Source organism: Leptidea sinapis, chromosome 1 (genome assembly GCF_905404315.1).
Source record: "Leptidea sinapis chromosome 1, ilLepSina1.1, whole genome shotgun sequence".
Classification (NCBI taxonomy): Eukaryota; Metazoa; Arthropoda; class Insecta; order Lepidoptera; family Pieridae; genus Leptidea; species Leptidea sinapis.
Window position 1 is genome coordinate 28827366 of NC_066265.1, and position 12493 is coordinate 28839858.

At 36.1% G+C, this 12493-nt stretch overlaps 1 long non-coding RNA gene across 1 annotated transcript in view; it reads right to left on the reverse strand.

Moving 5' to 3' along the window:
- LOC126965856 (uncharacterized) overlaps positions 1-12493 on the reverse strand; it is a 193103-nt gene that overhangs the window by 61743 nt on the left and 118867 nt on the right. The window contains exon 3 of the long non-coding RNA XR_007729617.1: positions 3486-3530. This is a non-coding gene — a long non-coding RNA (uncharacterized LOC126965856). The remainder of the gene's footprint in view (positions 1-3485; positions 3531-12493) is intronic.

Here is a 12493-nt window from a genome sequence, read left to right on the forward strand (position 1 = left end):
GCTGAACGTCCTGCTCATTTCGTCTCTTATTTTCATAAAAAAATACATTAATGCAACCAAAAAAGGAGGAGGTTATGTCTAGTATCATCACGTATAGTATAAGTTCGCTTCTAGACTGATTTGATTTTAAGACTCACAATAAAGTGACGTCACTACGCAACAAGTGATCTGGGCATTTACAGAGCGCTGGATCTCCGAAAATTCGAGCAACTCAGCATTTAACACGGTCAAATGGTTCGAGCTGATGCTGGGGTGCGCCAGACCAGAGATAACAGCAATACTGCATATATGACTGGACCTGTATTTTGTAGAGCGCTAGAATATGGGCCGGCTTGCAGTATTGCCGTGCTCTATTTATGACGCCCAGCTCAATTGAAGCAATGTCGATTTTAAATCATAGTAAGCCGTGACATAACTATAACATAGGTTAATTTGATATGTTTTAACATGCAACGTTGATATTGATTTTAGACTTGTGCTACCTAATTACAATATTTAGACTTGTATCTACTATGTAATATTAATATATTTAAACTTGGTTATGAATTGAAGCAATGCAGTTTTTCTGCAAGATCGAATCAGAAATGAGGAGATCCGTAGTAGAACTAAGTTGCCTACATAGCCCAAATGATTGCGTAACTGAAGTGGCAGTGGGCAGGGCACATAGTTCGACGGATAGATGGCCGTTGGTGCAGTAAAGTCCTCGAATGGCGACCACGTACCGGAAGGCGTAGTGTTGATAGGCCCCCACAAGATGGACCGACGATCTGGTCAAGATCGCCGGAATACGTTTAATGAGGGCAGCGCAGGACCGATCGTCGTGGAAATCTTTAGGGAAGGCCTTTGTCCAGCAGTGGACCTCTTCCGGCTGATGATGATGATGCAATGAAAATGATACGATTAGTGGCTGTTTGTAAAAATAATAATTACAAATATAAATTCTATGTTTTCTTGCTCTAAAAACTCTTTTGTTCTGTGCGCGGTGTGAGAACTCGCATTGTCGTGATGGAGGATGATGCGGCGGTTGCAGTTCTCTATACAGAGTTCAGAAACGACCTGTGGCAAACAAATGCTAGCACACCATTCTGCATTAACCGTTCTTTTTCTCTCAAGAGGAATAGTCGCAACATGGCCGGTTTTGGAGACAAACGTGGCCACCATTTTTTTTGCAACACTCCGTGAACGAACAAATTGTTGTTGGCTTTAACTCATTTTCGAACACCCAAACTCGTGACTGGTTTTTTGTTTCGGGTTCGTACGCATATATCCAGGATTCGTCACCTGATACGATGTTGTATACAGCATTTGAGGATCCTGCGTGGAACCTTTCGAAAGTTCTGGCGCACCAAGTAACGCGAGCCGCTTTTTGTTCTTCACAGAGCAAATACGGTATCCATCGGGAAATAACTTTTTTACACCTAATTGTTCATGCAAGATTAATTGTATTTGACTCATGCCAATGTATAAAGTAGCCTGAATTTTGCGGTATGTCACATGTCGATCTTCCTCAATCAGCTTACGCACAGCATCAACGTTTTCTTTGGTGACTGCAGTTTTTGGACGACCTTGACGGGGGTCATCACTGAGCTTGACACGTCCACGTTGAAATTCAGCAAACCAGCGATAAATTGTGGTTTTGGATGGGGCTTCATCACTTAATGCAGAAATCATCCGGTCAACACATTGTTTTTGTGTTAAACCACTTCGAAAGTCATAATAAGTCATCGCTCTAGAATTTTCTCGAGTCAATTCCATTTTCTCAACGACTAAACAAGTTTGACAAGACCTTGTGACAAGACCGAGAATCTTTTTTTAAATAAATAAATGGTATTCGATTTTTAAAACCAAGGAATTTTCAATTAAAAATATTTTAATATTCTTTATTTAAGGAACAGTGGAAATATTCCATTCCCAATACTTTTAGTGCAGCCTGTGTACATTCGTTGAAATTATAGATGAAGATTTCTTTTAACTAATTATAGTTCGGTATTCCAACTTAACGATGACCGTATGGGTCATTGAATCATTGGTCAGGGAATGAATCTCAGCCGTGAATATTCCTACAGTTTATTATTGATGAAAGTTGATTTTTCTGAGAGATAAACTTTTTTAATGTAAAATAATTGTAATAAATCTGAAGAGTTCAATTTTAAATCTAATTTAAATTGTCATTTTTGTGTACGATAGCGCACGCAATAAATGAATATTTTATTTATATTAAACCGCATAAATCTAATACTTTTATACTGACAATTAAATCACATCGTTTGAAATTATTCCCAAACCATTCCAAAATATTCAAAAATGGACAACGATAATGTTCAAGTTTTCACTTCTGCCAGCATTCCCGGATTGCAACCCATTTTTATATATAACAATATATGAGACCTAATCAAATCTTACTTGACAACAACTCCAATCAAATAATTGGTTACGCTTTGATTTAAATCATGATCGAAGCACTTAACATTGATCCTAACCACTCAGCAACATTGTCACCGGGGAATTGGGACTCTCGACATCAAGTACCTGATGATAGAAGCTATAAATTAATTAATGAAATGTGCAAACGATATTTGTCCACAAATGACCTTTACAAATATCATATATTGATTCATTTTGAAATTGATCATATATTAACATGATACATATAAATACTAGCTGATGTCCGCGACTTCGTGCGCGTAGATTTTTTTTATGATTATAAGAGATAAGATGAGCAGGACGTTCAGCTGATGGCAATTGATACGCCCTGCCAATTACAATGTAGTGTCGCTCAGGATTCTTGAAAAACCGTAAAAATTCTGAGTGGCACTACAACTTCGCTCATCACCTTGAGACATAAGATGTTAAGTCTGATTTGCATAGTAATTCCACTAGCTACTGCGCCATTCAGATCGAAACAAAGTAATGCTTACACATTAATGCTTCACGGCAGAAATAGGCGCCGTTATGGTACCCATAATCTAGCCGGCATCCTGTGCAAAGGAGCCACGCACTGGTAAAGATAGTAGAAAAAGGGTTTTTAAAAATATTAAGCAAGTTTGGAATTTAAGATTATCTCATGTCCTATTCCAGTTCCGGTTCCCGTTTTCGCTCCCGTTTCCAACATATTATATTAGGAATCTTATTTCGAGAAAGATTGCTATGGCAAATTAAACCTTCTATTGGTAAAGTTATAGCTCATCGACGTGAATTTCACAACACTCTTTAGAAATCCCTCAGGAACCTTAGATTTATTCGGGATAAAATGTAGCCCATATCCTTTCCCAAGCTAACGTCTATCGCTGCATCAAATTTCATCAAAATCGGTTCAAGTTGCTAAAAGCGGTAAAATAGTAAGGATATCATATTATTATATTCTCTCCCACTGGTAAACATGTTTCATAGCTTATAGATAAGTTGTTTTTAATTTATTATTTTAAAGATCTAACATATTGTCAATTAATTGAATTGCAGAATGGAAAATCCAGAGTTCAACTTACATCTCTTTAGTAGCATAGCGTCTGGACGCAGCGCAAGGCATGAATCTGTAAAGAAAAACATCATTTTAAAAATGGCGGTAATTTATACTTAAACAAATTTATTATTAATTACAAATAGAAAATAACTGGTCTGGTGGCTAATGCGCCACAAAACGCGTGAGTCGATGGCCAGTCTTATGCCGCCGCGCGTTACCAACGCCAAGTCAACGGGCTCGGGTTACACAATAAAATTGATTGCTTTTGAAGTTTTTCGGCTTGTTCATAAAAACGAACGTCAATGCTTTTATTATTAAACAAGCTAGCGCTTTGTTAGATTACATAAACCATAGATGCTGCGTAATTTAAACAAATTTCGTTTAAAGTAGGGCTGTCATGCATTTTTTGTGATTTTTTTAGATTTACCTACAGATTACATTTCGATTATTACTAATGAATGTAGTAATTTTTTATAACTAAAACATACTTCAAAGTTACTAATTAGTCATAGAATAATGACTAAAACATCATAGATAATACAAAAAATAATTTTTAAATCGACTGCTACAGATAATTTTTACGGCTGACCGTATTTTGACGGCTTGTCGTATTTTACACAGATAAAGTTTTAAAATTAAATATTCTTACTTTTATAGTCTGTTAAATTACCTTTCTTGTGGTATATCGTGTAGCTTGTCTTACTCTGTGTATATTTAACGAAAAAATATCTGCTAATAATACCAGACGTTGTACGTCTGCTTGGCACACAACGGTAGTTTTCATAGCAGACGTCAGACGTCTGATTGGCACCTCGGGGGATAAGGGACGAGACGTTCAGCTGATGGTAAAAGACACGCAATGCCCAATGACAATGCAGTGAAAAATGAAATGAAAATTACACATTATGATATTTAACTTGCAGCATATCTCAATTACGGCAAGATGGAAGGTGAATCAAGCTGTGGTAAATGCTTGAGACAGCCCTTAGCTATAAATAATATTTTTTCGATAATTGACTGAAAAATTCGACTATTTAAATGATATCCTTGAATATAACCAATCACGATCTTGTGATTCCTCTGGAGCTGCACGAGAGTGTGGGCGGTGGTGATCACTTACCACCAGGTAACACGTACTGACAGACGTAGGTGTATTCCACAACTAAACAATTAATGTAAGTAATATCACTGAACATACGAGTACATATTCACAACACAACAACGGAACGGGCATATAATATTAACGTAGGTATACATGTCTTCATACCTTTATTATGGAAAGGAGGACAAACGCTCGTACCTGGTATTAAGTGATCACCACCGCCCACATACTCTCGCATACGCAGCCGCCACTGCTCATATACGCAGAGTATATGAGCGGTGGTGATGGTCACAGCAGCACAGCCGGCCTTTAAGGAAGGTGTACGTGCTTTTTTGAAGGTACACATGTCGTATCGTCCCGGAAACACCGCACTGTTTTGTAGGACGTGGCAGAAAGTTCCTTGAAAACCGCACTGTGGAAGAACGCCACACATCCAGATTGTATGGATGATATCCTGATTTGTGGCGTGTCATGCGAAGGTGGAGACCGATTCTCCAACTCAAACAGCTCCACGGAACACTTCTTGTGAAAAATGTCATACATACATACTGTCTCTCAGAGGGTAGGCAGAGAGGCTGGCATTTAAATTTCAATTATTAGATAAGTTTAACAGAACATGTGGCACGTCAACGTCTCACATTGTTCGAGACTGGCTCGACTACGCCCATTTGGACGTAGCAAAAGCGCGAATGCCTGCTTTATCTAGTCGGAGCGCAGTGGAGTCCAATCCTTTATCTAAGCCACGCCCCTTTTTTAATTGTATTGTGAAAGTTCCTTGTCAGACAGGTTGACAAAACTCTAATGTAAATAATAAAAATTCTAAAAAGATTCTTACATATCTTGTTCCATCGTTATATAGTTTCATTTTACAACCATTCATCGTGAACTCTTCCAGCCATTCCCAATATACTATCTACAGATTGAGATAAATTACTACCTTCAACTGTCACTAATTAGCTGTCAATAATCTGAAGCTGTCCCAATATACCTGATAAGTCATTCTTATCGCCTCATATTGGGACGCGTGAACAGCAATTTCCATACAAACTTTTATCGCTTGCGAGCTATACGTCTTCACATTGACAGACAGCGTGTACGGATAAGTTGAGTTACCGTCGATAAGTTTATTGGGACAGAAAAGTCAACGACAGTTACGATTTTTATCTCAAGTAAGAGATAGACTGAATATTGGGAGCGGCCGTTATATACTCACTATGTTATCTGTGGTTATAAACATATACATAAATAGATATGATTCGGTTTTAGCATCTACAAATTAAACGTATTACTATTCTACGAAACAACGCCGGGTGAGGTTGTTATAGTCAGTAAACATAAATATGGAGCTCTCAAGACGATCCGAGCTATTCATCCCGGCCACACAGTGTATAAGATATGTTTCCGTTAATTAATTAGTTGGTACGAAGCCTCGCACGGCAGCCGCCGCGGTCGCTCCTCTCTTGGAAGTTTGGAAGTTCTCGAGCCAGCTATTATTTCTCGTGCTTGTTACATTAATTGATATTCCACAATCTGTCACTTCAACACTGTATATAAGTTTAGATGACCAAAATATATTAGATTTTCTTATAATTTAAAAATACTTTAAAGCATCTTTTATTCAATGGGATGAAAAAGGAGAAACTACTATGGGTCATCTGATCGTTAGTAACTATCAACGCACATACCTACCATCATCTGTCGCAACACTGCAGAAGCGTTGCCGTCCATTAAGACAGGTGTACGCATTACCATAAGGAAAAATATGTTTTTTCACTTACAGGCAAAATAAGCTGATTGAACAAGTTGCCATAAGCATCTTCGGTTAAAAGTTACGATAACCAACATTTTAAAATAGGACAGAAAACGCGACATCATAAGTCATCGTAGAGGGACGAGAATACCACCAATATGATACCAACCTTCGAACGACACGCCACAAGTTAGGATATCATCCCCACCATCTGGATGTGTGGCGGTCCTCCACAGTGCGGTTTTCAAGGAACTTTCTGCCACGTCCTACAAAACTGTGCAGTGTTTCCAGGACGATACGATATGGGTACCTTCAAAAAAAGCGCGTAAACCTTCTTTAAAGGCCGGCAACGCTCCTGTGATTCCTCTGGTGTTGCAAGAGATTATGGGCGGCGGTGATCACTTAACAGATGACCCGTGCACTCGTTTGTCCTCCTATTCCATAAAAAAAATATATGATAATGTCAATTTAGCTTAATCAAGCGTCACGTCAACGGCACAATGTACTTCATTAATGTTTCATTACATTTCATTTTGATTATAGTTTTGTTTTTGTCAATTCGCTATTCAGTTCTCTATCCAAGTAAGAGAGATATCCGTCCGTGATGTTTTTGATGGTGACCATCGTATTGACGACGAGATCTACTCGCAAAATCGACAACGATATATTCGGAATGATACGATAATACCCCGAATATATCGCGCACCCAACTCTAACAAAAGTTTGTATTCCATATCGTTTATCGTGACAACATCGTAACCATAGATTAATATTTCGATTTTTTTACGGTGTTAGAGTGAATGAATTATGATAATAATTAATTAACTTGAAAAACTAAATATTATCTGTGCTATGCCGCTGTTAAGTGTCAAAATTCAAAAAATAGTTTAGGCGCCATTTAGGCGCCGTTAGGATCATGCCAGACTCTGCACCACCAATTTGCATCATTTACACAAAATGTTACTTACATTCAGAAATTATTTAATGAATATAATATGACCATTTAAAATTTAATAAATAATTCGAAACTTGCGTATAATAAAATGTAATAAAAAAATAACTCAACCCTTCTCGTCGACTTGTTATTTCTCAGGCGGCCATTTGCATTACTTTCTACGCATAAACGATCAACGAAATGACTTAAATTACTTAGTAGTAAAAAATCCTGTTGAATAGTAAATCACATATAATTATTTTAATAATATTTATTAAGTATGTATATTGCATGTCAAATATATCTATACAACTTAAAACGATAATAGAAACGACAGCCTAGAAGGTGTGACGCGTGATTATTTGTCAAATTCGAATATTCGTCTCTGACATTTTCAACAAAAAGTAGGGTTAGGACCGATAATATCGAAAAATGTTTCGTTAGTTCAATTATCGAATATCGATTTTAGGAGTAGGCACCCTGGATAGAACGCGTAAAAAAGATCACTTCGTAGATTGGTTATACATGAACAAAACTTCCTTGAAAACGTTTACGAACGTGAAAGTGCTGGTGGCATACAATCAATTATTACAAAGATTTTGTATCTAAGACAATATTATTTTAAAATAAACTTTTTTAAACGACTTCCAAAAGCAGGTTCTTAATTCAATTGGTATATTATTTTTATGTATTCATACCGATTACGCTGAGGTTTACAATCCGATTTACGTCATTCTTCTTAAGTTTGATGCGGAATAGTTAATAATATGTAATTTTAGTTTGTGTATGGTTTTTATAAGGGTTTTCATTTAGGTTGATTGTTTATTATTATTAACCCGTGTTATAAGTGGGTCTTACGTGGGGCTACCCGTCATTCGTAGCTAACACACGTTCTTCACGATATTTCAATATCTCATAAGAACGTGAAATAGAGTTACTGTTTGAAATTTTTTTGGAAGTCAATTCCTTTTTTCCGTGTCCTTGGGATATATATATAGTTAGTGCAGGCGGCACCTTTCGTAGGTTCATAGATAGGGTCATAGCTACTTAGAAAAATTACTTTTTAATATATGACAATAAAATCCAACCAAATGTTATAGTTAACCTGATGTAATTTAGAAAAATTCTTCGTTATAGTTTACATAACATCAACCTATTACAGACACTGAAAAGTAAAAAAAAAACTACGTTTAAAAACGTATTAAATAACTTAATAAAGATTTAACTTAATACGCCTTGACCGACTTAAAACCTATTAATACACAGCACATACAAATAATAGTATTTTATTAATATTTAAGGTATTGCATAAGCGGCGTATTAAAAGAAATCTTTATTAAGTTGTTTTATACTTTTTAGTATTTGAAGTCGATTTTTTTTTATTTTTATTGTAAAATTATTTTTGGTCACACTCCTGTTTATGGTGGTCATAAAAATTTTGAAATACAACGAAGAAGGATCACGGGTATGACTAATAATTAATATTCCATTAAATCATAAATATGGAAATGAGAGTCAAATTAAGTTTGAGTATGCTTGATTGTCGTCTTTGCCAACTTAAGTTTAATAGTATATTACGCACCTAGGGAGAAAAGTAAGTCATTCTCGTCCGCGGAATATGACAATTTTTTGATGACAATCGCGGGTGGCAATGTCCTACTTATCTCACGTGGTGCGTATACGATTTCTTTTTCCCACCTGGATGAAAAGGTAAACGAAGAATTTACTTTATCCTTTTTTTTCCTAGATATTAATTCATTGCATCGTCTTTCGTAAGTATTTCTATTTCACAGGAAGCAAATCGTTTGTAATAGCATGTCCTTCTTGCTCTAAACAACAACCATGAAGTGTCACGGGTATAACCTAGTATTTCTTATATTACATATAACGTAAAAGCATTAAATTTTGCCTTTGAACAACCAGAAGGAGACCGGGCGTAAAATTAAGGAGTTACTTTGAAGGCAAAGCGAGTTTCCTACGAAGGTAATACTTGTCGATAGACGCATGTTTTTGATGTACGCTTCACAGATATGAGATGACGAGATTGGAGACTTTGTTTACAACGAACAAATTACATTCCAAGTTGAAGGTGACATGATAAACAATATGCAACAAAGGCTTGTTAAGCAATGTGTGTAGAACACAAACCATGAGAAGACTTGTAAACATAATCTTACCTAAGAACCTAATTTTACATAAAATAGGAAAATTTTTAAACATTTTTTAAATCAACATACGATATTAAAATATCGTACACTTATGTATTTTTGATTTTAGAAATGAGGCTAATGTTAATGAAATAGTTTAATTTTAGAAATTATCTAAAGGGCCTAATTGGAATAAAATCTCAGTACCTATTGTTGTCGTAGGCGCTGCTCTTAATATTATAACTTACAATATACAAGTAACCCCCTATAACGCGTTTTAAGACCTCGTAATTCGTAATAATAATAATAATAATAATTAATCCCAATTCCTTACAAGTATTACCAATTGTTTGCCTAGTTTTACTATTTTATTAAGGTTTTTAATACACAAATTTAATAAAATAATTTAATTTTGTAATAACACAATTGACACACTTGCAAAGGTACACGAGGCTAATTATGAACGGTACAAATCATTATAAATAACAGAACAGAAATATGTCTAAGGGAAATACCCGTGTTATATGGCGGTAAAAAATCGCGTTATTATGAACAAGCGCTATAGAGAGATTATTGCATTACTACTACGCTAGTATATTGTGTATCAATGGTTCTTATTAGGTCATTGCAAAGCACCTTAAAGCGTGGCGAATATTTGGTAACATAATTGATTCGTAATGCAGTTGATTGTAATAACATTATAATAATCGTGTTTAATCGAATTTAAACAGGTTAATGCAATGCAAACACAATTAATATAAACGTAGAGGGAGGCGGTAGCGGTGTCACAAGCTCACTTCACACGTAAACATCGGAGGCGCGAGGCAAGAGGCGCGACTTACAACTTTGATTTTATTATCTGTGTGAAAACATATGATATTAAAAATTAAAATCAGTTTTTTTATGGAAAAGGAGGACAAATGAGCGTACGGGTCTCTTGTAATACCGGAGGAATCCGAAGCGCGTTGCCGGCCTTTAAGGAAGGTGTACGCGCTTTTTTTGAAGGTACCCATGACGACATGACGGGATGATACGAATCATCCCGGAAACACCGCACAAGGAAGTTGATTACACAGTTCTGTAGTACGTGGAATGCTCCTTGAAAACCACACTGTAGAGGACCGCCACACATCCAGATGGTGGGGATGATATCCTAACTTGTGGCGTGACGTGCGAAGGTGGAATTCGGCGGCAGGAATCTGGTGAAACAGCTCTTCGGAACACTTCCCGTGATAAATGCGGTAGAAAACACACAATGCAGCGACGCGACGTCTCTTCGCAAACCCAGCCGTTAGTGCGAAACAATACAAAAACATATCTGAGATTCCGAGGATGAGAGATGGTCTGCAGTTCGGGCTCCCGCTAATCCTCTGGAACTCCTGGTGCTAGAGTTGCTGTTGCCTCTCGGCGTTTGTAGAATGAAATATTATTTGAGTTACACCGAAAACTTTGATGCGATGCGATTAGGGCGTTGACCACTGATGGAGTATTATTTTAATATGCGTAATGCGATTTGCGTGCGACTCTGTTCGGTACTCAGTGACAACGTTTGTCACTGGACGAGAGTCAATGGGCCTTAGATTAGCCAATCAGATGCCAATGCGTCTGTTGTCTATAGGTATCTCACTATCTTGTGTAAGAACTGTCTGCACTATAGTTTGCCATAACAAAAAAATAACTCACCTAAACCATCCAAACTGGTTCTGCTCTGTGACGAACCTGCTCCCATGTATGTATCTACTTGGAAAATTAATATACATACTCACTATGTATTACGATTTGCATGAATCACTGCTGTAATCAATTAAAATAAAGAAAAATATACAACTAGATGTTGCGTAATATTAATTAACAAAACCGTTTCAAAAGATTTTCAACATTGCATGGTAAATTAAACGATAATAATTAATATTCCATTAAACCTAAAATATGAACATGAGACTTGAGCTTACTGAACTAAACATTTAAGAATGCGTGATTGTCACTTCGCCATCTGTTATTTAGATGGGTTGCTAAGTTCCCTAGACAATACTGAAATTTTACTTTGGGAACGTACGACATTTCAAAACAACTTCAAAATATACTTTCATCTTTCTCTGCTACACTTGTTGTTGTAAACATTATCATTTTGTGTCGACTGAGAGTCTTGGAAGCCAGAACTTCGACCGCAAGTCCCAACATTCAACGTAGGAATGAGAAAGTCTTCCTCGTCTTTTCCTGTATTGATGTTCGTAAGTGCAATAATAATTATATCTACACTTTACTTCGTGATATTTCTTACATATAGTCACGTTTGCTGCCATTATTTCGATGATAGATATATTATGATGTTACAATATATAGCATGGCTTACTTGTGGCTTTGGTTTACTCTGCGGAACATGCTAAGGTATGGAGTGCGTTGAAGTCACAGTCGTGTGCAGCAGCGAGCAGAGCAAGCCATACAGAATAGTTTGTTAAATAGTAAAAAAGGACATAAAATCATGTTGAAGATGTCAAGGTTAATTAGAGGGTAACACATAAATACGTATTATTATTAATAGTTATTCAAATCTGACATGTCACCCTGTTAAAGCTTGTAATTAAGTCTAATCGCGTACACCTAATAGTTACACAAATAAATATGGTAACATTACAGGGTAACACATAAATACGTATTATTATTAATAGTTATTCAAATCTGACATGTCACCCTGTTAAAGCTTGTAATTAAGTCTAATCGCGTACACCTAATAGTTACACAAATAAATATGGTAACATTATTAGTTTTGAATGTATACCAAGCATTAATAAAATTTATTTATTTATTCGTTAATAATACAGCGATACTATTAAAATGATTCTTGTTAATATGGCCGATAATATTAATATAAAAAAATATGATTTAACTAATATACAAAGAATAACTTATAGATATTTCTGTACGCAATGATTATTCTGAAGTTATTAGTAATTATTAATATTATTTATGACGAAGAAAGAACCTCTTTATTGTTTTTAAACTTTAGGTCAGTTATGCTGACGTCACAACTGTTGACTTGCTGGTGGATAATCTAAAGAAAACTGCTAGAGTACTTGATCACCTTCGTATATTCCACGAG